The 26,079-nt window shown below is 36.2% G+C and overlaps 1 long non-coding RNA gene across 1 annotated transcript in view; it reads left to right on the forward strand.

Moving 5' to 3' along the window:
- The first annotated feature begins 874 nt into the window (after positions 1-874).
- LOC127863203 (uncharacterized) overlaps positions 875-26,079 on the forward strand; it is a 56,967-nt gene continuing 31,762 nt past the window's right edge. The window contains exon 1 of the long non-coding RNA XR_008040991.1: positions 875-1,020. This is a non-coding gene — a long non-coding RNA (uncharacterized LOC127863203). The remainder of the gene's footprint in view (positions 1,021-26,079) is intronic.

The following is a 26,079-nucleotide window of genomic DNA, read 5'->3' on the forward strand; positions in this document are numbered from 1 at the left end:
GGTATAGTGTGAGGGTGTGGTGGTAATTTGTGAGATGATCTTAAAAAAGAAAAAAAAAAAAAAAAATTTGGGTGGGGGTGGGGTGGGGGGGGGGGGAGGGGTGGGCGTATAGAGTGAGGGTGTGGTGGTCATTTGTGAGATGATCTTAAAAAAAAAAAAAAATAGGGGGGGGGGGTGGGGGGGGAGGGGGGGGAGGGCACGGGGGATAGTTTGGGTTGAGTCTATTGTGGTATGTCAGGTAAGAGTAGTTTTGTCAAGTATCAATCAAATCTAATCATAAATAAAGAAGTTATGGCAATTTTAGCAAAATTTAATAATTTGACCTAGAGAGTCAAGGTCATTCAAAGGTCAAGGTAAAATTCAACTTGCCAGGTACAGTAACCTCATGATAGCATGAAAGTATTTGAAGTTTGAAAGCAATAGCCTTGATACTTAAGAAGTAAAGTGGATCGAAACACAAAATTTAAAAAGGGCCATAATTCCGTAACAATGACAACCAGAGTTATGCAACTTGTCCTTTTACTGTACCCTTATGATAGTTTGTGAGTGTTCCAAGTATGAAAGCAATATCTATGATACTTTAGGGGTAAAGTGGACCAAAACACAAATCTTAACCAAATTTTCAATTTTCTAAGTATAAAGGGCCCATAATTCCGTCCAAATGCCAGTCAGAGTTACATAACTTTGCCAGCACGGTCCCCTTATGATGGTTAATAAGTGTTGCAAGTATGAAAGCAATAGCTTTGATACTGTAGGAATAAAGTGGACCTATACACAAAACTTAACAATATTTTCAATTTTCTAAGTATAAAAAGGGCACATAATTCTGTCAAAATGCCAGTCAGAGTTACATTACTTTGAGTGCACAGTCCTCTTATGATAGTTAGTAAGTGTTGCAAGTATGAAAGCAATAGCTTTGATACTTAAGGTATAAAATGGACCTAAACATAAAACTTAACCAAAATTTTCAATTTTCTAAGAGTAAAAAGGGCACATAATTCTGTCAAAATGCACGCCAGAGTTATCTAACTTTGCCTGCCCAGTCCCCTCATGATAGTAAGTAAGTGTACCAAGTTTGAATGCAATAGCATTGATACTTTCTGAGAAAAGTGGACCTAAACGCAAAACTTAACCAAAATTTTCAATTTTCTAAGTATAAAAAGGGCACATAATTCTGTCAAAATGCACGCCAGAGTTATCTTACTTTGCCTGCCCAGTCCCCTCATGATAGTAAGTAAGTGTACCAAGTTTGAATGCAATAGCATTGATACTTTCTGAGAAAAGTGGACCTAAACGCAAAACTTAACCGGACGCCGACGCCAACACCAAGGTGATGACAATAGCTCATAATTTTTTTTCAAAAAATAGATGAGCTAAACACAATATCTATTTGCATTATTAGAGTTGCTAAAATACACAGTCAATACCAAAATATAACAAGAGCTGTCAGTAGACAGTGTGCTCAACTATTCGAGTGCCTGACAGTACAATGTAAATCATCATGGGGGAAATTGTTCATATTCAACATAAAGGTCAAGGTAATATAGTCATATTCTAAGTGGAAGAGGACCATAATTGAAACATATTGATCGTTTATGTTTTAAAGAAGTTGTACTTTATAGACGATTCTGAGTTCAGGTATATTTTCCAAAATCTATTGAACATTTGTAAAGACATAAAACAAATTAATATGATTTTATTTCAAGTCTGATACCAATAGATTGGGTGGGATGGTTGGACGGTCCTTTAAAAACAAAATAAATATTTGTGTGTTTTTTTTGTCCTCTACCGGTGAAACCAGAGGGGACCTATGGTTTGCGCTCTGTCTGTCTGTCAGTCTGTCTGTCAGTCTGTCAGTCTCTCTGTACGTCACATTTTCTGGATCCTGCGATAACTTTAAAAGTTCTTCATATTTTTTCATGAAACTTGAAACATGGATAGATGGCAATATGGAGATTATGCACGTCATTTTATTTTGTTCCTACGTCAAGAATTCTGGTTGCTATGGCAACAAATATAAACAAGAGCACCACCTTGCGGGTGCAGACCGCTCATCTATTTTCTTTTTAAAGGTGAAGGGACTCTCATTTTCAATCACAAAGGAGGGAGGGATGGAGTGAAGAGGGGTGTTAGTGTGGGGTTGTGGACAGTTATTACATTATCTTGCAAAAAAGCGAAAAAAAAAATCGGGGGCGGGTTGGGGGGTGGGTGGGGGGGGGGTGGGGTTGGGGGGAAGGGCGATGGGGGGGGGATTGTTTGGGTGCGATGGTTGGACGGTATTTCAAACATAACCGTTTAAGAAAAACAAATTGGGGGGGGGGGTGGGGTGGGGTATAGTGTGAGGGTGTGGTGGTAATTTGTGAGATGATCTTAAAAAAAAAAAAAAAAAGAAAAAAAAAAAAAAAATTGGGGGGGGGGGGGGGGTATAGTGTGAGGGTGTGGTGGTCATTTGTGAGATGATCTTAAAAAAAAAAAATAGGGGGGGGGGAGGGGGAAGGTGGGGGGAGGGGGGGAAGGGCACCGGGGACGGTTTGGGTGGAGTCTATTGTGGTATGTCAGGTAAGAGTAGTTTCGTCAAAGTATCAATCAAATCTAATCATAAATAAAGAAGTTATGGCAATTTTAGCAAAATTTAATCATTTGACCTTGAGAGTCAAGGTCATTCAAAGGTCAAGGTAAAATTCAACTTGCCAGGTACAGTAACCTCATGATAGCATGAAAGTATTTGAAGTTTGAAAGCAATAGCCTTGATACTTAAGAAGTAAAGTGGATCGAAACACAAAATTTAACCATATATTAAAAGTTACTAAGTCAAAAAAGGGCCATAATTCCGTAACAATGACAACCAGAGTTATGCAACTTGTCCTTTTACTGTACCCTTATGATAGTTTTTTAGGTGTTCCAAGTATGAAAGCAATATCTATGATACTTTAGGGGTAAAGTGGACCAAAACATAAATCTTAACCAAATTTTCAATTTTCTAAGTATAAAGGGCCCATAATTCCGTCCAAATGCCAGTCAGAGTTACATAACTTTGCCTGCACGGTCCCCTTATGATAATTAATAAGTGTTGCAAGTATGAAAGCAATAGCTTTGATACTGTAGGAATAAAGTGGACCTAAACACAAAACTTAATCAAATTTTCAATTTTCTAAGTATAAAAAGGGCACATAATTCTGTCAAAATGCCAGTCAGAGTTACATTACTTTGCCTGCACAGTCCCCTTATGAAAGTTAGTAAGTGTTGCAAGTATGAAAGCAATAGCTTTGATGCTTAAGGAATAAAATGGACCTAAACACAAAACTTAACCAAAATTTTCAATTTTCTAAGTATAAAAAGGGCACATAATTCTGTCAAAATGCACGCCAGAGTTATCTAACTTTGCCTGCCCAGTCCCCTCATGACAGTAAGTAAGTGTACCAAGTTTGAATGCAATAGCATTAATACTTTCTGAGAAAAGTGGACCTAAACGCAAAACTTGACCGGACGCCAACGCCGACGCCGACGCCAAGGTGATGACAATAGCTCATAATTTTTTTTCAAAAAATAGATGAGCTAAAAAATTACTGACAATGGTGGAGTTTCACCCGTAGGGGACAATATTGCTTGGCAATCTCTTTTTGACCATGTTTCAAAAAAAACAAAACTTTTTTGGTGTGGGGGGGGGGGGGGGGTGTGGAGGTTGGGGGGATGGAGAGGATGGTATAATGTGGGAGGGTGGTCATTTTTTTAAGATTTCAAAAATAAAAAATAAAAGAAGAAATTTTTTTTTCGAGGGGGGCTTCTGGGGTGGGGCATTGGGGATGTTTGGATGGAGTCCATTGTGATATGTCAGGTAAGTGTTGTTTTGTCAAAGTATGAATCAAATCTGATCATAAATAAAGAAGTAATGGCAATTTAAGCAAATATTATTAATTTGACCTTGAGAGTCAAGGTCATTCAAAGGTCAAGGTCAAAATCAACCTGCCAGGAACAGTACCCTCATGATAGTAAGAAAGTATTTGAAGATTGCAAACAATAGTATCAATACTTTAGAAGTAAAGTGGATCTAAACACAAAATTTAACAAAATATTCAAAGTTACTAGGACAAATAAGGGCCATAATTCCGTCAAAAAGCCAACCAGAGTTATGCAACTTGCCCTGTACAGTCCCCTTATGATAGTTAGTGAGTTTTCCAAGTCTGAAAGCAATAGCTATGATACTATAGGAGTTAGTTGGACCAATACAAAAAACTTAACCAATTGTTTAAATATCTAAGTATTATTACACTTAATTGTCCCAAATATCAACGCAATTTTTTTTTAGAGTTCTCTAATTGATTAAAAAATCTTACACTTGAAAATTATCATAACCAACTGTTTAGCAAGCAAGGTATGATACTTATTTCATGTAAAACCCTTTCCAATATCAAGTCCATTTGGTGTCAAAAGCATTAACAACAATAATTGAAACATATGTCGCCAGATCAGGATTACATTGAACGATTTCCAGTAAGTTTATTTTTCCCAAAATATTGACCCTTGTTGCAACAGTTTGCAAATAATTAATATTCAAGCCGTGGGCCATTGGGGGAAACCCGCCTGGCGTGACATCAGAAACCTCATACACGGGACTGTTCAAGGGCAGATTGAAATGTGAGTCCCCAGATAATAGTAATCTAGCTGTGACATTTGCAGGGACCAATTTTTGCAAAGCTGCAATTCAACATGAAATTATTTCTGTCCTCTATCACTTTAGCCCTTTGCATGCTGGGAAATTTGTCGTCTGCTAAAATGCCGTCTGCTGAATTTCTAAAACTAGCATTTTCTTATATTTTTTTCAAAGAATACTATCAGAATAGCAAACAGTTTGGATCATGATGAGACGCCACGTTTTGTGGCGTCTCATCTGGATCCAAACTGTTTGCAAAGGCCTTCAAAATTCGGTTCAAGCACTGAAAGAGTTAGACCTCACATAAATATCACTTACAAAACATTTTTTTCTTTAGTTTTCTACATGCAAGCTATTACCATGAGATTTTGCAATTATTATTATTATAATTGTCGTTGTTGTTGATGATCATGATGACATTGCTTCTTGGTCATTAAATTTGTATTTAAGTATTCTTGGAAGTTACAAAATCACACAATTATGGTAACTATCATTTATTTTTCTATTAATAAAAGACAAAAAAAAGTTGTCATCCTCCTTCAACCCCCCTCCCCCCTTCACCGTTATAATTATTTATTGAAAAACATAATTCTCAATTTTCATTATTGGTATATGCAATTTTATTATAATCTAATAAATACCAATAGATATGCTTTGCATAAGAAATATCAAAAAACAAGATGTGTTTGTGAAACACAATGTCCCCCTATATGATGTTTGACCTTGAAGGATGACCTTGACCTTGTGAAGGATGACCTTGACCTTGACCTTTCACCACTCAAAATGTTCAGCTCCATGAGATACACATGCATGCCAAATATCAAGTTGCTGTCTTCAATATTGCAAAAGTATTCATAAAATGAGCAATTTTGGCCACATATATTTGACCTCTGACCTTGAAGGATGACCTTGACCTTTCACCACTCAAAATGTGCAGCTTCATGAGATACACATGCATGCCAAATATGAAGTTGCTATCTTCAATATAGCAAAAGTTATTGCAAAATGTTAAAGTTGGCGCAAACAGACAGACAGACCAACAGACAGGGCAAAAACAATATTTCCACCACTATAGTGGTGGGGGACATAAAAACAAAGACTCCATGAATGCATGTATATTCCGCACCTTCTACAGTTACCCTTATAAAATGAATTCCATTCGAATAAATTATAACAAGATTTCTTTGAGAAACACAATGCCCCCCAGTAAGCCAAATATGAAGTTGCTACGAAGTTTATCAGGGTTGCCACCAACCTGATGAAATAAAATTCCCTGACTTTTCACTGACTTTTCCCTGACCAAATCTTGGGGGGTGGGGGGTGGGGGGGGGGGGTAGGGGGTGGAGGATGACAGGGGATAATAATGTGGGGTGGGGTTATTTATAAAATGTTTAACAAAATGGGGGGGGGGGTAGGTGGAGTGGGGGGTGAGAGGGGGTAATAATGTGGGGTGCGGTAATTTATTAGATTAAAAAAAATAATTGGGAGGGGTCATCTGCCAGTCATGATCAATCTACCCATGAAGTTTCATGATCCTAGGCGTTTGCGTTCTTGAGTTATCATCCGGAAACCATTTTACTATTTCAGGTCACTGTGACCTTGACCTTTAACCTAGTGACCTGAAAATCAATAGGGGTCATCTGCGAGTCATGATCAATCTACCCATGAAGTTTCATGATCCGAGGCGTATGCGTTCTTGAGTTATAATCTGGAAACCATTTTACTATATTCGGGTCACCGTGACCTTGACCTTTGACCTAGTGACCTGAAAATCAATAGGGGTCATCTGCGAGTCATGATCAATCTACCCATAAAGTTTCAAGATCCTAGGCGTATGCGTTCTTGAGTTATCATCCGGAAACCATTTTACTATTTCGGGTCACCGTGACCTTGACCTTTGACCAAGTGACCTGAAAATCAATAGGGATCATCTGCGAGTCATGATCAATCTACACATGAAGTTTCATGATCCTAGGTGTATGCGTTCTTGAGTTATCATGCGGAAACCATTTTACTATTTCGAATCACCGTGACCTTGACCTTTGACCTAGTGACCTCAAATTCAATAGGGGTCATGTGCAAGTCATGATCAATCTACCCATGAAGTTTTATGATCCTAGGCGTATGCGTTCTTGAGTTATCATCCGGAACCCATTTTAATATTTCGGGTCACCGTGACCTTGACCTTTGACCTAGTGACCTCAAAATCAATAGGGGTCATCTGCGAGTCATGATAAATGTACCTATGAAGTTTCATGATCCTAGGCCCAAGCGTTCTTGAGTTATCGTCTGACAACCATCTGGTGGACGGACGGACCGACCTACCGACCGACAGACATGAGCAAAGCAATATACCCCCTCTTCTTCGAAGGGGGGCATAATTAATAGCTGAATGAAAGTGATGCAAGAAAGTAGTATCTATATATGAATAAAATGTCCACATACATGTGTATAAATGTGAGTGATTAATACATAATTTGTACAATAGACAACACCAATCATAATGTTTTGAAGAAATGATCACTTATTGAGATTGATGATTAAAAGAAAGCTTTTATGGCCTATCTACTTACTACGCAATCATTAACAAAGCCAAGCTATTAACATAATATGATTTATATTGATGAATCAAACAAGTAATGCATCATAAGAGACAATCTTTTTTTTATACAACCAAAAACCATTTAACAAGATATTAAAACAACAAGAAATGTGTCCCCATGACACGGATGCCCCAACTGTAACTTTGTCACTACATAAATCATAACTGTGTACCGGTATATGTTTTTGAGATATACATCGCCTTTATTTTATCAAACTATTAATTGCTGCATAACAGATGTTCAATAATTAAATTTTGTTGTTTGTTACATATGTTATCTGTTGCAGTTTGTAGATGTTTTTTTCTGCCAATTCTTTGCATGCAAATAACAGGAATGCACGTATCTTCTTGTCAACTGTAGAATTTTTTTTTTCTTATACTTACTAGTTTTTGGCCTGGCATGGCCCATGTCGAACTTGGCCTAGAGATCATCTAGATAAAACTTATGACCAAGTTTGGTGAAGATCCGATGAAAACTACTTGAATTAGAGAGCGGACACCATGCTGAATGTTTAAAACACACTAAGTGACCCCGTGATCTAGTTTATTACCTAGATACAACTTCTGACCAAGTTTGGGGAAGATTGGATGAGAACTACTTGAAACAGAGAGCGGATACCATGATGAATGTTTGAAACGCACTAAGTGACCCCGTGACCTAGTTTTTGGCCCAGCATGACTCATGTTTGAACTTGGTCTAGACATTATCTAGTACAACTTCTGACCAAGTTTAGTGAAGATTGGATGAGAACTACTTGAGAACTTGAAACAGAGAGCGGACACGAAAAGTGTGCCGGACAGACATACAGACAGACAAACAGACAGACCGACAATGTGAAAACTATATGCCGCCCGTTGGGGGCATAAAAAGTCGTGTTCTTACTTCAACTCTTTATCATGTTCAATGTTAGGTTTAAAGGGAGACAAATCAAATTCAACAAATAAATTAACCGTGCTCTGGGAAAATGCATGTAAGTTAAATGCAGTCCCAGATTAGTCTGTGCAGTCTGTATAGGCTAATCAGGGACGACACTTTCTGCCAAATCTGGATTTTTGCTTAGGAGGAACTTCCTTTAAATGAAAAATACCATAAAAGCAGAAAGTGTTGTCCCTGATTAGCTTGTGTGGACTGCACAAGGTGATCTGGGACGACACCTTAAGCATATGCATTCAACCCTGTTATCCGAGAGCAATGCTCAAATAAGCCTACAATCCAATACTAAATTATAACCTACAATCCAATACTAAATTGTAACCTACAATCCAATACTAAATTGTAACTCAAGCAAACACTTTTAATAAAGATTCAGCATCATTGAGCATGCCATCACAGAGCAGCGATTTTCCTCCTTCTTTATAAAGTACCGGTAAACGGTACTTTTACCAACCGAGCGAAAATTTCCAAATTCCCAATCGGCATCTGAAAAAATCCCAATAGATGTCCGAATTTTTTCTCAAAACGACTGAAAGTTTCGTAACAAAACCCAACTTTCGGCGAGCGAACAAAGAAAATCGAATAGTTGTGTGTAACCACGCGCTCGATTAATTTCGGGTTTTATTATTCAGCGCGTGCAATCAATAGAGTCGTTACTGTTTCTGGTTCTTTTGTCAGGCAGCCAGCGTACTGTTTTACGTCGGTTTGTAACTTTGCCTCTGTGGAAAGGGTGTTCAGTCTAATGAACAATCTTTGCACAAACAATCGGAACTGTCTATCACATGACACATTGACAGCACTAATGATGCTGTGCAGAGAGGGATGCCAGCAACTGATAGATGATCAAACATCAAAGATTGTTGAAAATTTCAAAAAAATAAAAGACAGAGACATTGCTTTACTTTATGCAAAAAAATAAACATGTTGTAAGTTTCATAAACACAATAAAACCAAATAGCAAGCATAACTTGGGGAAATTACTATAGCACGTCTATCAAATAAATATTAGAAAAATACATTTTCTATCAAATAGTTTCCACTTTAATTGTACTGAGACATGAAAATATTTTATTTATTACCAAATTTCACATAAACATGAGACTAAGCAATGATAAATGTCACACCTTAAAGAAATTGAGGCGCAAAAAAGAAGACATTCTTCAACAATTCACTATCTAGTCTTATTTAACATCTTTAATCTAAATATTAGATGGTCTGATTACACGCCTCACTTCACGCCCAAACATAACATCCAAGGTATCTATTTACAATCCCATTTTAATCCCGACATAAACTCCCCACCCTGCAGAAAAAAATTAAATTTCAATAAATTCTCGAATCCTTCGAAAAAACTTTTTCGAACCACTAAAAACTTTTTGCTAAAAACAGTCCCCACGTAACTTTTTTATATTATTTCTTTTAATCATTTAATGTTATACAACCTTTTAAGTACCAGCAGGTGATATAAATAGGTGAAACTGGTAAACATTACGATGATAAGACAGACAACTTTTAAAAAATGTTTTGGTTGGTTGCACCAATGCCCATGTTAGCAGTGTTTCATTGCAGCTATGGGTGCTAAGGCCCATTCATGGAGCTTGTCGAGCACTGTTGAGCCTGTCGCATACCGTTGACGGATATTTGGCAGTTCAGTGTCATTTATAATAAATAAACATTGTTGATGGATGCCACATACCAAATCTTATGACACTCTGCGCTGATATCAAATTATGCCCGCCATTTAAGGATCATAGGTCAACAATGAAATAAAGACAAGAATTTTACAATCTAGAACACATAACCGCATAATGCATACCAAAATACAGTATCAAGCAGGGCTCACGCTGGGCTCAAATTTTAGTGACTTCTCTCTGGACACTGATTTAGGGAGAAGTGAGGAGACTCTAGGGAGAAGTCGAAAGACTCGGACACAAGGGTTTGCATGTAGGGCATTACAACACACATATATGTGTATCACATTATTGAAGTATACCACTGTAGTACACATAATTATATTTCTTTTGTGTATCTTAATTTTTCCAGCAGTTCTAATTAACCAAGTAATAATAGGCACGACAGATAAATAACATTTTACTAGCTCTATATTCAATCCATTTTGATGTAAATATCATATTATACAGACTAAAGTATTTCAAAGATAATATGTTTATGAAGCAGTAGATAACATAAGCTTAATAAAACTGTCAGACCAGATAAATATTTATGTTTGAAATATGACATTTAGCATATCATGCTTTCTTAATAATTATTTGTTATTTTTTATAGTCTTTCCAATTGCAATTTCATGTGAATACAATTCGAAATATGATAACCCACACCATTTTGACATCACCATGGGCGTAAAAAACAGCCAACTTGTGTTATACATTCCATTATTCATTATATGAGAAGAAACCACATAACTCAAAATGCCCAAGAGGTAATGAATTTCTCCTATTCAAATGATGGGAAATGTTTAATAGATAACATAAGCTTAATAAAACTGTCAGACCAGATAAATATTTATGTTTGAAATATGACATTTAGCATATCATGCTTTCTTAATAATTATTTGTTATTTTTTATAGTCTTTCCAATTGCAATTTCATCTGAATAAAATTCGAAACACCCCATCTGTATTCTTCATTCTATTTTTTCTTTAAAGAACTTCAAAATTAAATTATAATCGACGAAAAATAATGTATCCGAAAACGACAGTCCGAAAAATTGTACGCGTTATGCACATGAAACGAATTGAGCATATCGTTTGACAGGAAAATAATGAAAACCGGAAACCTAGCAAATACGTAATTAATATACAATTTTATTGACACATTGCTTTACGATAGCATAGTTTGTGGGTAAAAAAAACTTAATTATCACCTTTTAATTTCAAACGATAATCGGTAGAAAGGTGTAACATCATCGACATAGATCTTATTATTTAATTATCATCCTTTTGTTAATTCAGATCGATAGTCGGTAGAAATGTAATTTGATCAACTGAGAAATATCTTTTTTTATTGTTAGGCTCCTTTTTATTTGTTTATCTTTAAATACGACGTTTGCCATCGGCCGCTATATAGCGTTGGCAGAAGACAATATCAACTGTGTATTTCCAAGTATACAGTGGCTGCGCATGAATTATTATGTGTGAGCGAACTCAATGTTGATTGGCCAGCTACCATGTGACTTGAATGCTGACTTGAACGATATCGATCGCCGATTCGATAAGTTTGGAGGTTGGGCGAATCGGGGCGGGGTTTACCTCAAATTACCTGTCGCTCAATCCAGGCTGCGACAGTATATTGGAAAATTGAGTCAGACCTTGACATCGAGAAAACCGGATGTAAACAAATTTCTATAAGAGAGAGACTGGAAGTGGCTTTTTATCTACAATTTCTGAAATTGTAGGCGACGTTTGGCGTAAGAAAGCGACTTAGTCGCTCACGTTTCCCCCTGGCGCGAGCCCTGAACCACTGCGTCAAATGGCTTACAATGAACTGGCGTCTCATGGACAAGTGATGTTTTATCGTAAAATAACTGTTAATATGTAACTGGTCATTATTACTATGCAGTAATCTAATATACATATAAATGTCTTACATAACACTGAAGATGAGCTTAAAATATAACAAGGGCTGTTTGTAAAACATGCATGTCCCCCATATGGGCTGTCCGTTGTAGTGGCAGCCATTGTGTGAATACGATTTTTGTCACTGTGACCTTGACCTTTGACCTAGTGAACTGAAAATCAATAGGGGTCATCTGCAAGAAGTGTCATGATCCTAGGCAAAAGCGTTCTTGAGTTATCATCCGAAAATCATTTACTATTTCGGGTCACCATGACCTTGACCTTTGAATTTGTGACCTCAAAATCAATAGGGGTCATCTGCAAGTCATGAACAATCTACCCATGAAGTTTCATGATCCTAGGCATATGCGTTCTTGAGTTATCATCCGGAAACCATTTTACTATTTCGGGTCACCGTGACCTTGACCTTTGACCTAGTGACCTCAAAATCAATAGGGGTCATCTGCAAGTCATCATCAATCTACCCATGAAGTTTCATGATCCTAGGCGTATGCGTTCTTGAGTTATCATTCAAAAACCATTTTACTATTTCTGGTCACCGTGACCTTGACCTTTGACCTAGTGACCTCAAAATCAATAGGGGTCATCTGCGACTCATGATCAATGAACCTATGAAGTTTCATGATCCTAGGCCCAAGCGTTCTTGAGTTATCGTCTGACAACCACCTGGTGGATGGACCGACAGACCGACCGACCGACAGACCGACATGAGCAAAGCAATATACCCCCTCTTCTTCGAAGGGGGGCATAAATATGCATCGTTAACAACAGTGAAAATCACAAGGCAGGTGACAGCACTTGAATTCGGACAAGTAATTCGGATACGAAATCAAATAATCCACTGGCGTACAACCAGAATATTGTTTATGTGTAAAATGGCTGTGAATAATATGGGCCGTAATGCATATATATGTTTTGGCTGTCATATGCCCTGTGTAAATGCTCAGGTGAATAAAAAGGAATTATACAGATGCACAACAGATTAAAAGGTAACAGTTAACAGATCATGTTAAAAGTTAGTGTTTGGTTTTAAAGTTCATGGTCATTGTCCTGATATGCAGCGCATATCAATATTATCCACTGAAGATAAAAGGAATAATGAAAATTTGTTTCTCTAACAAACATTTTTATTAGGGATAAAGATGTGTTATTTTAATTGTTTTTCTTTTTTAGTTTATAATATAACAACTGACTGATTGTCTTTAAAAGTTATTAACAGCCTTATAAAAACCTTATGTTTTAGTCATCTGCTAGAATAAGTCCCATTTAGGACCGATCGCTACATTTCCCCCGGATTCTGAAAACTTCTCCCTATTTTTAAAAACTTCTCCCTACTGTGAGCCGAGGGAGAAGTGACTTCTCCCTAAAATCTGAGCCAAGCTAGAGCCCTGTACTTGTTATAAACCTATATTTTTAGCTCTAAAATTGCACAAAGAGCCCCTGGCTTAGGCGTATCATGTTAAGTAGATTATTTGTAACAAATTTACAAAGACACAATCTGGAAGCCATTGTTTGCAGTTTGCACCCATTGTTTCAAAATATTGGAGTCCCAGGGACACACTGATGTAGGTTTCAAAATGAATCACTGCACATTTTTCGTCTATATAGGCCTGATATTATGAGTTTTTGTAAGTAATATACACTTGGAGACTTTTCTAACGCAACACTTTCCAAACTTGAATATCTCAGTAATTTGTTAAGAATTTGATTTTAAGTTTTACATGTGATCATTATAATACTTTCTGAGCAAGCTCACTGTGAAATCATTCATCCTTGAAGATCAAACGCTTTAGCACATGGGGTGTGAATGGTTTCATCCATTTGCACGTGGAAATGTGTGAAATGCAATATTACTATAAATTGATTTCAATTTTATCACTTTAAGTGGATGCTTACAACAGGATAACATAAAAAAGTTTTAAACAAGAGTGCCAAACTGTCACACGATACACCCGTTTGAAGGTTTTGTGCAACTTGATAACTTTACCTTGACCCATATTTGTACTTGTCAGACCTACATAACATCTAGACACAACTTCTGACCAAATTTGGTGAAGATCAGATGGAAACTACTTCAATTAGAGAGCAGACACCATGCTAAATCCTTGAAATGCAGTAAGTGACCCCGTGACCTAGTTTTTGACCCAGCATGACCCATATTCGAACTTGACCTAGATATTGTCTAGAAACAACTTCTGACCAAGTTTGATGAAGATCAGATGAAAACTATTTGATCAGAAATGTTGAAAGTCCAAACAACTTAAATGGTGATGTTAAAGGAATGTCAACTGTGTTAATGATCACAGACTCTTCAAATCCATTTTGGGTAGCTGTACATCTGTGAAAGTCACTAGATATATCATACAAGGGATGAATTTTATTTTGCTTTATTCACAAACAATTAAAATAGTCAACAACAAAGTCACAATGAATCGCACAATGCGGTGGTTTAATTGCTTTGGGGTTTTTTGTTTTCTGATTAAATTCATTTTCATCAATTTCTAATATACGTTTTGAAAAGATTACCCTAGGCCTTAACAATAGGAAGAAGTGACTTCTCCTTTTTTCTGAAAGATTTTCTGAAGATCTATCAGATCTAGTATATCTACTACTGTTTATCCGAATACTATACATATCTGAAATATGTACACTTAATAATGCCTTACCTGTTTAACTTTAATAATCCAAATTGTCATTGTTGTTATCTGGTTTAAGAAACCTAATCAAATGTTTGTTAAATCCAGTTAATGCTTTCTCCATTATTTAATGACAATTGCTTGTAATTTGAATCGCCAGCTTTGAATTGAACGCGGGTTGAATGTTGAAATATGTCTGCCATTTGCATTTATGTTGAAGGTCATGACGTTGCAATTTAATTCTACTCGGATAATTTCTCAATGTTAATGTGTAGTATTGTGACTTGTTAATATAAAAAAATAACTGTGATTCCAGTCTATATACGATGGGTGTTACTTGTAATTATCGATGGATTAACAAACTGACAAAACTCACTGGACTTAATACAGTAGTGGGTAGTGGATCTACATAATTAAAAGACCTTTGATCAATTTAGTTTTTCTTTAATTATTTTTGCCGCTTTCTTTAATTGTGATGTATGCCAAAAACCTGCAATTATCAGATGGTCAATCAATTATCACATAATCATTAGACAACTAACGGCATGCGCTAAGAGGCACGAGTGTATCGTTATAGCAACCAATATTAAGGGATTGCTTTGTCACGGTCAATTTGCAATCCGTGCGGGGGTAAATTGTGTAACCGTTATTTAAACAACAAACAATAAACTTGCTTATCGCCTGCGGGAAAAAATAATCGGTGCAAAACACAACAAGTCTGCAGAAAGCAGTGTTGATTGAAGCATTATTTAAATCGACAGCTTACGTCACGGTTTGCTATTTTCAGCATATGACCAATTTTTTTGAAGTACAGTCGACGTTATGGGGTTTTGTTATCAGCGTATGGAAACAATTATCGGGTGTAATATACGGCCGTATGCCACTTAGTGCAAGCCCTGCTGTAACTATATATATATATATATATATTTTTCTTTTTAAAGTAGAAGGGCCTATCTCAATACTTAAATCAAAAAGTAAGAGGGGTAGGGGTGGAGAGGGGTGTATAGGTGAATAGTGTGGGGTTGTGGTCATTTTTTACAGTATCTTCCAAAAATAACATATCTTTGACCTTTGACCTTTCAGGATGACCTTGACCTTGACCTTTCACCACTCAAAATGTGACACTTTTTCTGTTTAGTCATCATTGTCCTAGTAACTAGAGATGCATGGTCACTGGCGAAATACATAGTAGACAACAATGACGTACATTCGACCATATCTGGGGTCAACATAGGGTTAATTATACACGAACTGCTTATATAAACAGCTTATATAAACAGGTTAAATAAGCCTAAATAGTAAGAAATAATTTAAAAACCAGAAAGTGATGGACATTGTTATAACCTGTTTATAGTTATATTTTTTATGGTTATGAGCTTATGTCAAAGTGATGGATAAGGCTGTTTACTCCTTAAAACAAGTGGGTCAACGCCAAGGTAACTATTTTTGTATAAAACGGACCGTGTTAGAGCCTCGAGCCGAGCCTTTTGTGGTAGCGCACAATGAACATCCTAATTTCTGGCTTCACGGGATAGTGCAAGAGAGACGGACATTTGGACATTTGTTTTTCTGGATTATATTTTGTGTTGGAGTATCTCGTTTATTTCTTTACTGATTATTTCTTGTCTCAATTTCTTAAAGAAGAATTACATACTAATAAGAATAAGATACGTTTACAATACAATACATATACGAACATTTAATCAAGAATCAAAGTTGTTATATGCTAGAAAAAGACTTGTTGCCTTATTTTGCAAACTGATGAGTAATTTACGAACCTGGGACATTTAAGTCAAAACAAAAAATTACACAACGCGACTTAAAACGAACTTTGAGAACCAATAGATAACATAAGGACAGAAGTGCCACAAAAATGTGCAGCTCCATGAGATACACATGCATGCCAAATATCAAGTTGCTATCTTAAGCGACAACGAAGTTATGAGCATTTTTCTAAACATAAACGTGAAACCTAAATGCAAAGTGTGACGGAAAGACAGACGGACTGACGGTCCGATCACTATAATCCCTCCTTCGGGGGAATAAAAAAGAATTTTTTGGGTGGTGGGAAGGTCGGGTGAGATCGGGGGGAAGGTTGAAAGGGGGGTATAGTTAGATGGTGTGGTAATTTATTAGATGATCTTTCAAAAATAAGAAAAAAAAGGGAAAACAAAATTGGAGGGGGGATATTCTGGGGTGGGGCGCGGGGTAGGTAAGTGTTGTTTTGTCATAGTATGAATCATATCTGATCATAAATAAAGAAGTCATGGGGATTAAGCAAATTTTAATAATTTGACCTTGAGAGTCTAGGTCATTCAAAGGTCAAGGTCAAGTTCTACTTGCCAGGTACAGTACCCTATGGTAGTATGAAAGTATTTGAAGTTTGAAAGCAATAGCCTTGATACTTCAAAAGTAAAGTCGATCTAAACACATAATTTTACCAAATATTCAAAGTTACCAAGTCAAAAAAGGGACATAACTCTGTCAAAACACAAAACTTAAACAAATTTTCAATTTTCAAGTATAAAAAGGGCTCATAATTCTGTCAAAATGCCAGCCAGAGTTATCTAACTTTGCCTACCCAGTCCCCTCATGATAGTAAGTAAGTGTACCAAGTTTGAATGCAATAGCTTTGATACTTTTTGAGAAAAGTGGACCTAAACACAAAACTTAACCGGACGCCAACGCAGACGCTCAGGTGATAAAAAAAACCTTATAGCTCTTTTTTTTTCAAAAAACAGATGAGCTAATAAAAATGTTTAATATTGACAGTATGTTTACATTTGTATTTTACTTTACTTTGAGCTACATTTTTTGGTACAGAATTAGTTCTGTGCAAATTTTATTATATATAAAAAAATATATAAATAAAAAATCTGGTCCAACTAATTTTATATGGATGCTGAAAATATTCTGAACAGATTAAAAAAAAAATTGTATATTTTATTCTATATATAATCTGGTCGCAGTCTGTATAGACTTTTTTGGAACTTTTGTGGATACGAATTTCATAACTCCACATGACCAATACAACATGTTTGACATCTAAACTGACAGTCAAGTCTTCAATTTCTGTTATGAGGTTATTTTAACATTTGATGTCCGTGTGACCCAACAAGTTTACTTATCTATATAGTTATAAAACCGCTCCTTGACTAATAATGTGTCCTGCCGGCCACTAAATCATAGGTCAAAGCATCTCCGCATGTTGTGATTTTGGCGGAACATCCTGCCACGTCGCCTTGAATAGTGAAATTAAGTTGACGTCATCATTATTATTGTTGTTTATTAATGTCAATTATACATTTTAACGTTATTAAAAAAGTTCAAACCTGGATTGCATATCTCTTCACATTAACAACCAAACTACAGTTTTAATACGATCGCCAAGCTGAGTACATAATTATCAAAAACCTTTGACCTTTATGTTTATAAACGTCCTAAATATCCATCCCAGTAACTGCCATACTCATTTTGCAGTTCCGTTTATAACTAGGGTTTGCAGCTTGGACCAAATTGACTCTGTTATAAAAGAGTTCCAGTTTATCAATATCTAAGGTTTTTCGAGTGAAAATTGCACAACTTTTTAATATGCATTTGACCTTTGACCTTCGATTTTTTAATTAAAAATTTTCTTGCAAATTTTTTATATCAAAACTATTTTTAATCTGATATAAATGTGTACATTTTAAAAACTGGTATCTTTTAATTTTCCTTTCCAGGATGGTTTTTAACTCCGACCAATTAGAAATAGTGTATTAAAATACCGAAGTTAAACAGCCAATGAGCAGCAGTGTACTGAAACCCAGCATGTAAACTCCTTCTTTAGGTAGATTCATGTTCATGAATGTGATTTTGAAATTAATACATAAATCAAATATAAATCTACTTCAGGAGACTTCGTTAGTTTTTACAACGTTTAACCATAGCCAGATAAGGAAACCTGCAAAGCCCTCTTGAGGGCATGCTTTAAAATGGAGCGCATACATTTAAAATATGTGCCATGATATCCTTAGAAGAACCTCTGAGTATATTTCATGATGATTGGGCAAACAATATGACTTCTAGAGTGTTCTTAGTGTTAGCAAAAGCTGTATAAAGAAAAACTGACCGCCCCTCTGGCAGCCATGTTTTTCAATGGACCAGAACCATTTTTGAATTCAGCATTAGAACAGAATGATGGCCTGAGCAAGTTTCATGAAAATAAGGCAAACCATGTGACTGCTAGAGTGTTCACAAACTTACTTAAAAATATTTAGTTTGTTATAAAAGTTGCAATTCAATTTATTTTTTCCTGAACGATCACTAATGCTTTTATTATCTTCTTATACCAGCATCTATTGACTTTGTCATGCGCTAATGCTTTTGCGATATGAATGCAAATTTGTATTGTTATTGCACCTGTTTCATTTGTGTTCTTCATTTTTGCGACTCGAAACGACTGTCATGTGACCGTTGTTTTCAGTTTAAACATGACTTTCGAAGTGAAATAATTTTATACTGGCCGTTGGCCGCTATGGACAATTGACCGTTATTCTCAAGTGTATTATAGAATGATTTTCGTGGGGGGGGGATCCAGACTGACCGTTGACTGCAATTGACCCTTATTTTCAAATGACCGTTGAACAATTATTACTATGTCAGCCTTCAAGACGTTTCTTTATTTATAGAAAACATTATGATCCTCAGCATGGCTATTTTTAACTTCATCAAGTAATGTACAAAACCACACTACCCCAGAGGTCATGAATAAGCAGTTAACATGCAACATGTGCACACATATTTAGAAAATATGTAGAGAATGTAAAAAGGTGGAAGTACATTTATGACAAGTGTTTGGATGTTCATATATGTGAAATACAGAAACAGAAATATGGTTAGACAATTATGCCTTATTAAAAGACTGCATATTATTAATACAGGGTTAATATTATGATACTCTAGCCTCATCCTGTGGAATTTCAATGAATATAACTAAAACTATACAGTATAAATTTACCCCCACAACGTATGAAGTAGGAATAATGCTTTTTACCAACTTTCTATCTGAATCAAGTCTAAAACCATGGCCCATGCCAAATAAATGGATTATCAGTTTCATAAAAAAAAATAAACTTATCCTGCATAGGAAAATACTCTAAATGTTGTTTTTTGGAAAACCTTTTTGATAATTTGTGGTGAGTTCATTTTGAAATGTGGAAACCTTTTCTATAATTTTGCTTTTGTTGTTTAAGCAGTATCTACAGTCGGTTTTGATCTGTGACATGCACAGTTATTGGATACACCTCTGTGTGGAGGGCGTGTATCCAGCTGCCTCAGCAATGATTGGCTGATATGATAACCCAGAACAATTTGATTGACAGCTGGCATGTCAGTTGTCAAGGGTGACAGGCGCAATGAACCTGAAAATCTTTAAGCGGGCAAGTGGAGTTATTGCTTGTCAAACTACACAAGCGAGAATAATTATGCTCACTGAAGTCACGCACAAATCTGCACCAAACTCTATAAAGCTATGAAAATCAGATTATAGAGACAATTAAAGCGCATGAAAAAAATGGGGTCCATGGCCGACTAAAGATATATTGTCCATTGCGTAAAATATCACCATATACAGAATCTGCAGTGAAGTCATGTCTGGCAATATGGATATTAAAAACTGGCCAGTCTCTGGACATAAACTGACAATAGGGGAAATACAAGGACAAGTGAATTCAAGATGCTTATAATATGTCATGGTTAATATAAGAAATGAGACATTTCATAATGAATACTAATACATGTACTAGAAAACAAGAGGGCCATGGGCCAAAAAGTGCTCACCTGAAATCCAGGAACCATATATTATGAGGTGTTGTTAAGAATAATCAAAGTACTTAATAAAACATTAATTTCTTGGCACATTTTTATTTTTGAGCTGAGATATCATTAGAACAAATGTTGTGACCAAGTTTCAGGAATATTTTTCAAACAAGGATATCAGTAAAACTCCCCAATTATGCTTTGTCGATATATATGGGTTAATTGTGTGGAAAAAAGTGAGACCTTGAGAAAATCTAATATTAGCCTCAGTGACCTTGACCCCAGTGACCTCAAACCTCATCAAATTAGGTAGAGGTCCATGCAAGGTACCTACATGCCAAATATGAAAGAGATCGGTAAAGTATTGAAGGTGCTATGAGAAACTGTAACAAAAGTGTGACGGAAAAATCTATTATTAGCCTTGGTGACCTTGACCTTGACCCCAGTGATCTCAAACGTCATCAAAAGGTAGAGGTCCATGCAAGGTATATACATGCCAAATATGAAAGAGATTGGTAAAGTATTGAAGGTGCTATGAGAAACTGTAACAAAAGTCTATTATTAGCCTTGGTGACCTTGACCCCAGTGACCTCAAACCTCATCAAAATGTAGAGGTCTATGCAAGGTATCTACATGCCAAATATGAAAGAGATCAGTTAAGTATTGAAGGTGCTATGAGAAACTGTTACAAAAGTGTGACGGAAAAATCTATTATTAGCCTTGGTGACCTTGACCTTGACCCCAGTGACCTCAAACGTCATCAAAAGGTAGAGGTCCATGCAAGGTATCTACATGCCAAATATGAAAGAGATCGGTATAGTATTGAAGTGATATGAGAAACTGTAACAAAAGTCTATTATTAGCCTTGGTGACCTTGACCTTGACCCCAATGACCTCAAACATCATCAAAAGAGAGAGGTCCATGCAAGGTATCTACATGCCAAATATGAAAGAGATCAGTAAAGTATTGAAGGTGCTATGAGAAACTGTAACAAAAGTCTATTATTAGCCTTGGTGACCTTGACCTTGACCCCAATGACCTCAAACGTCATTAAAAGGTAGCGGTCCATGCAAGGTATCTACATGCCAAATATGAAAGAGATCAGTAAAGTATTGAAGGTGCTATAAGAAACTGTAACAAAAGTGTGACCGAACGGAAGTACGAAAGTGCGGAAGGACAAACTGGCAACTATATGCTCCCGATATATATATATGGGGAGCATAAAAAGTTACTTGTAGATTGCTAACAAGATTTTTTTTTAATTGACCTTAATGATGCCATGTAATTGGTTTTAAACTCTGAAGCCAAAATTTCATTGGGCAAATGTTCTGACCAAGTTTCAAGAAGATTAGACAATAAATACATGTTTCACTATAGCCATAAAAGGTAAACTGCCCCGGCCCATGGCGACCATGCTTTTAAACAGACAAAATACTTGCCTGAGATATCATTTAAACAAATAATAAGTTTTTCATGAAGATTTGAAAATAAAGTTGGCTTCCAAAGTGTTAACAAGGTTTTATTATAGCCATATAAGGGAAACTAACCTGCCCCTGGCTGCCATGTTTTTCAATGAACCAGGACCATTTTCAAACTCAGCTCAGATGATATAAGAAAATATATTCTGAGCAAGTTTCAGGTCCGTTTGTTTTGTGATCAGGTACGGGCTTTTTTAAATACCAGGAATACCCATGCAATGTTTAATGGGCATTTAACAATAATATATCATACTTGAGAAGATTCTTGGTATATCATGGTATACCAGGCACCACAGTTTTTCAAGGCCAGGGTTTTTTATCTGATTTTGGGGAATGGGCATGGCCTTTTTTGAGGGGAAAAAAGCGCGCAAATGCCTGATTTGGGGGGGAAAAAATCACGCGAAATGCCGGATTTTGGGGAAAATAAGGAAAGTCTTAAATAATCAATTTAACATATTTTGCTGTTTTTTTAAACAAATTCAAGGCAACAGATAATTTTATTATGCAATATGTTATATTTTCTACACTGGATAAGGTTAACTTATATATTTAAAGTTAAAAAAAAATTCTTTCAATAATTAATTATCTAAATCTGAAATAAATGTTTTGATATACTGTATAATGCATGAAATGCACATTTTCCACGAGGAAAATCTAGGTTTTCAATAGAATTCTCCTAAGTAACTGTCCATGATTTTATTGTGAACGAGTACAGATTACCGACCAATTAGTGTGCTTGGTATAAGCCACTGAAATTATCGATAAATATTGAAACGGGGTTATTCACGCATGACTAATTTACAACCGAGGGAATCTTCGCGGCCTTAGGACCATACTCTGATACTAGTCAGCGAAGTAGTTTGGACAAAGGGCAATTAAGATAATATCAATAAGGGTGCGGAAAACAGCAGGTGCTCATGTCATGAAAAGGCAGGGTGGTGACCTTTGGAAAGGGCAGCGTGGCGCTAAATGGCTTAGAAAGGGGCAAAACGGCCTGAGAAAAACACTATTAGACTGTGGAAGTTTGCACAAGACCCACCCAGTAATTAGGAGAGTTGAACCCATACAGTTTGGGACTATCAATTCCTTAGTGAGAACACAGAACAAACGGAAATAATTCTGCCAAAACTTATCATCGCAACAAATTCCTTTTTCATCAATCATCTACACCTTAAAATAATTCAACTTTGAAAGCCTAAGCGAGATACACCCAATATTGAAAAGGATTTATAAACAAACATTTTTTGGGGGAAACCTTTATGTTTACAACAGCCGAACATAAGCTGTCAATGTAGAAGTGCACAAACACAAAGACAAACACATTTGTGCACATCTTGTTCAAACATATTAATTTTTGTGAAAAAGTGATTACCTTCAGTCTGTAGGATTATAGCGGGCAGTTTTTATCAAATTAAAAAATGGCGGCTATTATGATTATTTATGATAATGAAATAAATATTTCCAAATGGGCAATTAAACTTTTGCCTAACAATCACAACTTTAACCGCTAATTTTTGGTGTCAATAACGGCAACTGAAGAAAATTCACAAAAAAGGTTAAATAAGCATTAAATAACAACTTTACAACAAATCACAAAATAAACATTCCTTTTAAATAACATAATAACATGCTCATAAATTTGGTAAAACAAATATTTTCTTTTTATTATTACAATGTCCCCACTTTTTGTGGCAAAAATAAGCAGTGTTTTGTTTTCACCACTTTGGGAATGGGGCCTGGCCCCTTTGGATTGGGAAAAAATCTTTTTTTTCCACTAATTTTGGGAAATAAGTGTTGATTTTTTGCTAACAAACACTCTTAAATTGGGCCTACAAGTGATTTGAATATAATGTTAACTCAAGTTCAACTTACAGAGCCAGACCCGAATTGGAACGAAAACAAGATGTGTTTGTGAAACACAATGTCCCCCTATATGACTTTGACCTTGAAGGATGACCTTGACCTGACCCTTCACCACTCAAAATGTGCAGCTCCTTGAGATACACACGCATTTCAAATATAAAATTGCTAACTTCAATATTGCAGAAGTGACATTACATGAGCAATATTGACCCATATATTTGACCTTGAAGGATGACCTTGACCTTTCACCACTCAAAATGTGCAGCTCCATGAGATACACATGCATGCCAAAAATCAAGTTGCTATCTTCAATATTGCAAAAGTATTCATAAAATAAGCGATTTGGGCCACATATATTTGACCTCTGACCTTGAAGGATGACTTTGACCATGACCTTTTACCACTCAAAATGTGCAGCTCCATGAGATACACGTGCATGCAAAATATCAAGTTGCTATCTTCAATATTGCAAAAGTATTTATAAAATAAGCGATTTGGGCCACATATATTTGACCTCTGACCTTGAAGGATGACCTTGACCTTTCACCACTCAAAATGTGCAGCTCCATGAGATACACATGCATGCCAAATATGAAGTTGCTATCTTCAATATAGCAAAAGTTATTGCAAAATGTTAAAGTTGGCGGAAACCAACCAACAGACCAACCAACCAACAGACCAACCAACCAACAGACAGGGCAAAAACAATATGTCCCCCACTACTATAGTGGGGGACATAAAAATCACTGATAAGTCTTATTTAATTATTCATTACATTACTGGAATAGGGTATTATAACTGCATTTATCTAAGAAATGCAGAAAAAAGCATAGTAAAACAGGTTCCTGTTATTAGTTCATGCATAAACCTATTAGCTGTTGTTTGTAATGGTTTGGAGGATTGACATTCCACAACCTAGATGTTTTGTGCAGGATAAACAGAACTTTGCACTGATAACCCAAATTAAAAGACTCCATCAGCTCCATTAAAGCCCTTTCAAGCCAAGTCATTATTTGCGCCAAGTACTTTGCACCCTAACCCTTACCCACCAAATATATATTACACAATTTAGAAACAAGAGTTCCGCGGTCGGAGATGACCGCATTGAAGCCGGATTTTTGATTTAAATGACAGAATAGTACCTTTCGTGTTTTTGTCAATGCAATACTTAAATTACTGAAATATTGTTCAAAGGTCAAAATGAAATGTAAGTACTTTTCAAGTCATGAGCAAACCTTGTGTTATGTTTTGAATGCATGCATATACATGAACAACAAGTTTGAAGACTCTAGGTACAAGCATACCAAAGTTATAACATGGAATAAGAACTTTAACATTTTTACCTACCAAAGTTATAAGAACTTTAACATTTTTACATTCAAGGTCACAGTGACCTTGACCTTAGAATGAATGACCTTGAAATGACCAGTGGTCATCTAAGTGTGCTTGCAAACCTTCATGTCAAGTTTGAAGACTCTATGTCCAAGCATACCAAAGTTATAACAATTTTAACATTTTAACATTTAAGGTCACAGTGACCTTGACCTTCAAATGAATGACATTGAAATGACCAGTGGTCATCTTCTAGTACTGGCCAATCTTTATTTCAAGTTTGAAGACTCTAGGTACAAGCATACCAAAGTTATAACATGAAATAAGAACTTTAACATTTTTACATTCAAGGTCACAGTGACCTTGACCTTCAAATGAATGACCTTGAAATGTCCAGTGGTTACTTACTAGTTCTGGCCAACCTTCATGTCAAGTTTCAAGACTCTAGGTCCAAGCATACCAAAGTTATAACAACTTTAACATTTTTACATTCAAGGTCACAGTGACCTTGACCTTCAAATGAATGACCTTGAAATGTCCAGTGGTTACTTACTAGTTCTGGCCAACCTTCATGTCAAGTTTCAAGACTCTAGGTCCAAGCATACCAAAGTTATAACAACTTTAACATTTTTATATTGAAGGTCACAGTGACCTTCACCTTCAAATGAATGACCTTGAAATGACCAGTGGTCATCTGTTAATCCTGGCCAACCTTCATGTCAAGTTTGAAGACTCTAGGTCCAAGCATACCAAAGTTATACCATGAAATAAGAACTTTAACATTTTTACATTCAAGGTCACAGTGACCTTGACCTTCAAATGAATGACCTTGAAATGACCAGTGGTTACTAACTAGTTATGGCCAACCTTCCTGTCAAGTTTCAAGACTCTAGGTCCAAGCATACCAAAGTTATAACAACTTTAACATTTTTTATATTGAAGGTCACAGTGACCTTGACCTTCAAATGAATGACCTTGAAATGACCAGTGGTCATCTGTTAATCCTGGCCAACCTTCATGTCAAGTTTGAAGACTCTAGGTCCAAGCATACCAAAGTTATACCATGAAATAAGAACTTTAACATTTTCAAGCACGCCGCCACCCCGCCCGCCCGCCCGCCCCCCCCGCCCGCCCGACAACATCAATCTATAAGCCGAGATTTTTTCGAAAAAAATCCGGCTAAAAATA

The sequence above is a fragment of the Dreissena polymorpha genome, unplaced genomic scaffold (assembly GCF_020536995.1).
Source record: "Dreissena polymorpha isolate Duluth1 unplaced genomic scaffold, UMN_Dpol_1.0 chrUn002, whole genome shotgun sequence".
Classification (NCBI taxonomy): Eukaryota; Metazoa; Mollusca; class Bivalvia; order Myida; family Dreissenidae; genus Dreissena; species Dreissena polymorpha.